Below are 5000 nucleotides of genomic sequence, written 5' to 3' on the forward strand. Positions count from 1 at the left end.
TCCGGCGTCGTACAAATTTATGCGGTAATGGTAATACATCACACTGGAAAGATTGATAATATTCTATCCTACCTATAACACATTACACCTCGAGTTAATGAATTCTTATTTAGTAATAATAGAAAACCTGAATGTAATGTATTACATTGCATTCTGGATACGGAAGTAAAACAAAATATTGAAAATTACACTTTTGTAATATACTAATCCTGTCTAGCAAAATATTTAACTTACAATCCCTCATTATATTCAGACAAGGGCATTTAGATTATTTTTTTCATCGTGTTTAGTACAGGTGTTGGGCAGAGGGTAAGTGGTGAAATGTGTGTTTTGAGAGACATTTAGTCAAAGAGTTGGATTAGGTTAACTTACATAAGAGCATAAGAATAAAGAAGATTACACTAGACCATAATCTCTACTCTTAAAGTTATCTCATCTTCTCCTAAAATGACCCATGGTTTCATTGCTCACTACATAATTAAAAAAAGTTGACGAAAAGAAACCAAATAACTACAGGCCTATAAGTTTGACTTCAATCGTAGGAAAAATAATGAAAACTATCATCAGAGATGCTATTGAACATCATTTAGAAAGTAACTGTTTGATAAATGACAGCCAGCATGGTTCCAGACGGAAACGTTCTTACGTGACTAACTTACTCGAATTTTAAAACCCAGTCATCTCGAATTATGACAAAAGAAACAATATAGATTTAATATATCTAGACTTTGCAAAAGCTTTTGATACCGTCCACCATGAAAGACTACTTACTAAATTAGCTTTACACGGAATAAGTGGTAGCCTATTAAGTTGGCCTAGTAATTGGTTGAATGATCGAAAACAGAGAGTTGTTTTAAATGGAAAAACTTCTGGATGGAAAAATGTTACGAGTGGAGTTCCTCAAGGTTCCGTTCTTGGGCCACTTTTATTCTTAGTATATATAAATGATATAGATTGCGGACTAAAATCTATTGTTTTCAGATTTACTGATGATACAAAACTGTGCGAAATGGCAAATGATCACTTAAACCAGTTAGATATTCAAGAAGATTTAGATAAATTACAGCAATGGTCTGAAAAGTGGCTATTGAAAATTAACATAAATAAATGCAAGGTAATGCACAAAGGTAAAAATAAGAGTAAGTACGATTATTAGTTATTTGGAAATTCGTTAACAAAAGTGGATAGTGAAAAGGATCTCGGCGTAATCATCAATAACAATCTCAAATCATCTAAGCAGTGTATTTCAGCCTCTAAGAAAACAAATAAGATTCTAGGACTGATTGCACGATCTTTTGACTTCAAAAGTCCATCACTAATTAACAAGCTATATAAATCGTTAGTTTGTCCACATTTGAAATATGCCGTTTCCGTATGGTCACCGAATCTCATTAAAGACATTGACAGATTGTAAAAAGTACAACGGCGAGCCACAAAACTGATTCCAAATATAAAAAAAAATCATATGAAAATTGACTAAAACATATGAATCTGTTTTCCCTAAAAATGCGTAGACTCAGAGGTGACTTGATACAGGTCTTTAAGATTCTAAAGGGAATTGATAACATAAAAAATGACAAAATTTTCACACAGAATGAGAATCTCATTAAAGACATTGACAGATTGGAAAAAGTACAAAGGCGAGCCACAAAACTGATTCCAAATATAAAATAAAAAAAATCATACGAAAATCGACTAAAACATATGAATCTGTTTTCCCTAAAAATGCGTAGACTCAGAGGTGACTTGATACAGGTCTTTAAGATTCTAAAGAGAATTGATAACATAAAAAATGACAAAAATTTCACACAGAATGAGAATCAGATATGAAACAATGATCTTAAACTGTCAGGGAATAGATTTAATTTGGAAGTGGGTACAAACAATCTCGCCAACCATGTAGTTAATTCCTGCAGAGGCAGTGGAATGTAGTTCAGTTCGAAGTTTTAAGAATCATTTACATAAGCATCTAAGCAAGATGCTGTAATGACTGTCATTTATTTTATATTATTTGTTTATTTGTTTTGTTATTATTTGTCTGTTTGTTTATTATTATTTTCTTGATTCTCATTTATTATTAGTTATATGTCTATTTATTATTATTTACTATTTACCTGTTTGTTTATTATTTAGCTATACATATGCATTTATTTGATCTATTATCATTTACATTATTATATTTTTTATCTATTCATTCATTTATTTATTTATTTATTCATTTATATATTTATTTATTTATCTATTTATTTATTTATTTATTTATTTGTTTATTTATTTATTCATTTATTTATTTATTTATTTATTTGTTTATCTATTTATTTATTTACTTATTTATTTGTTTATTTATTTATTTATACATTTATTTATTTATTTATTTATTTATTTATTTATTTATTTATTTATTTATTTATTTATTTATTTATTTATTTATTTATTTATTTATTCATTTATTTACTTATTTATTTATTTATTTATTTATTTATTTGCTCATTTATCATATTATTTATTGTTTATTTATTTATTTATTTATCTATTTATATATTCATTTATTCATTCATTGATTTATTTATTTGTTTATTTATTCATTTATTGATTTATCATTATATTTTTCGCATCCGACCTTGATATGGAACAAAAGGTCTCCTGTCGGCATGCTCCGCCTTTGTAATCTTTGTAATTGCTAAGTCTATTCCATTCGCAGATCTATGTCCCATATCACCTTTCGTCCATATCTCTATAGTTATCTAACCTTCTTCTAAAAGTACTCACAATTTCAGCGCTCACTACTTAGTTACTAAGGCTATTCCATTCCTTAACCCGTCTGTTGGTAAACCAGATTGTTCTAGTCCAGCGTTTCTCGACCGGGGTTCCTCGGAACCTTATGGTTCCACAAAAGGTTCATAAGGGTTCCGCGAGAACAAGTGAGATAAGCTAATGCATTCTTTATCTTTTATTTAATTTCATATACGTAATATAATTAAACACGCACGACACATTCTTGGTTATTGTAATAATGTAATATAGACGTCATCCTATCTAATCTATTATTACGATGGAAATAGAATGAGAAAGATATGGTATATGTTTTTTTTTCCAGGGGTTCCTTGAGACATGCAATTTATTTTAAAGGTTACACAAGGGTTAAAAGGTTGAGAAACGCTGTTCTAGTCTATGGATGGAGAACACCTTGAAGTATGAGTAGGCCTAAGAGGGCACCTTGAACCAAGAAAAAATAAAGAGGCCGTTCTTTTCCTGCCATAAGAGCTATAAATAGACCAGCGAAGGAATGGGTCTTTGGGTTCCATATGTATAAATACCACTATAAAGATGAAGAACAAATGTATCACACCTCGATAGGTTTTCTGTGGAGGTGTTGTGCTCTGGACCTGAGGTTCTTTTATCTGAAAGGAGCTTGTGTAAGGTAATATTACCATTATCACAGGGATTCACGTAAAGTTGTGTAATACGAATTATCTTAAAAAGGAAAAGAAAAATGTATAAATGTTTGTATACACACGCACACACACACACACACACACACACACACACACACACACACACACACACACACACACACACACACACACACACACATATATATATATATATATATATATATATATATATTTATATATATATACATATATATACATACATATACACACACACACACACACACACATATATATATATATATATATATATATATATATATATATATATATATATATATGACAAGAGAAAAGACAAATGTATGGCAAGAGTGGTATAGGTAAATTCCAGGAAGGAGCAGAAGTATTTTATTCTCTAACGTTTCGACAGTCTTCTTCAGAGAGATAATAGTACAGGCAAATTGGAATACATTGTCTATATACTAAGCGGGTCATCTCACAGGTCGCCTTGGGAAAGAGTCCACCATTTGTGCCCCCTCGATGATTAATCTTGCTGTTGTGTGTGCCAAATTTACAAATCCTTCTCTATGATTGGTTGATTTAAAAGTATTAATATATGCAGCTTCAATCGTTTTTCTTGTCGTCTTTTTCATACCGGTGTGTAGGATTTTGGTGTTGTTCCAATTAGGCATATGTCCGTGTTGTGTAGCGTGTACTACTAGCGAATTAGATGTCCTGTGGTGTCGCATGTCATTCTTGTGTTCGTATAATCTTTTTGTTATTCCTCTTGAAGTTTCTCCAAAATAAACTGCATCACATCCACCACATGGAATCTTATAAACCACGCTCTTTTCATTTTTCTCTTCCGTGTGTTGTTTACTGGATAAAATGTCCCGTGTTTTCTGTCCTGAGGAGTGTACGACTTCCATCCCTATTCTCGCTAGAAATTTGGAAATTAATTCGCCTCTCGAGGAGAAAGGAACCCCTAAAAAATCTTTTTCTTTCCTCTGTTCTTCTGTGACTGTGTTTTTTCTTCTCCATATTTGTTTGGCTTTATTTTTGTATGAGGCCCGGTGGATATTTTAGGCGGTTGAACGTCTCTGTAATGTGTAAAAATTCCTCGCTACAAATTCTAAATGCTCTAAGGAAAAAGCCAATTATTATGCCAGATTTCGTTCTTTTGTCGTGTCGTGATGAGTAATGAATAAAATCTTCTTTGTTTGTTGGTTTCCTATATACTGAAAATTTGGCACTTCCGTCAATACGGGCCACCGGGCCTCATACAAAAACTGAAAAATAAAGCCAAACAAATATGGAGAAGAAAAAACACAGTCACAGAAGAACAGAGGAAAGAAAAAGATTTTTTAGGGGTTCCTTTCTCCTCGAGAGGCGAATTAATTTCCAAATTTCTAGCGAGAATAGGGATGGAAGTCGTACACTCCTCAGGACAGAAAACACGGGACATTTTATCCAGTAAACAACACACGGAAGAGAAAAATGAAAAGAGCGTGGTTTACAAGATTCCATGTGGTGGATGTGATGCAGTTTATTTTGGAGAAACTTCAAGAGGAATAACAAAAAGATTATACGAACACAAGAATGACATGC

This window comes from Oratosquilla oratoria, chromosome 6, assembly GCF_046742065.1.
Source record: "Oratosquilla oratoria isolate Oo_2021 chromosome 6, ASM4674206v1, whole genome shotgun sequence".
Taxonomy (NCBI): domain Eukaryota; kingdom Metazoa; phylum Arthropoda; class Malacostraca; order Stomatopoda; family Squillidae; genus Oratosquilla; species Oratosquilla oratoria.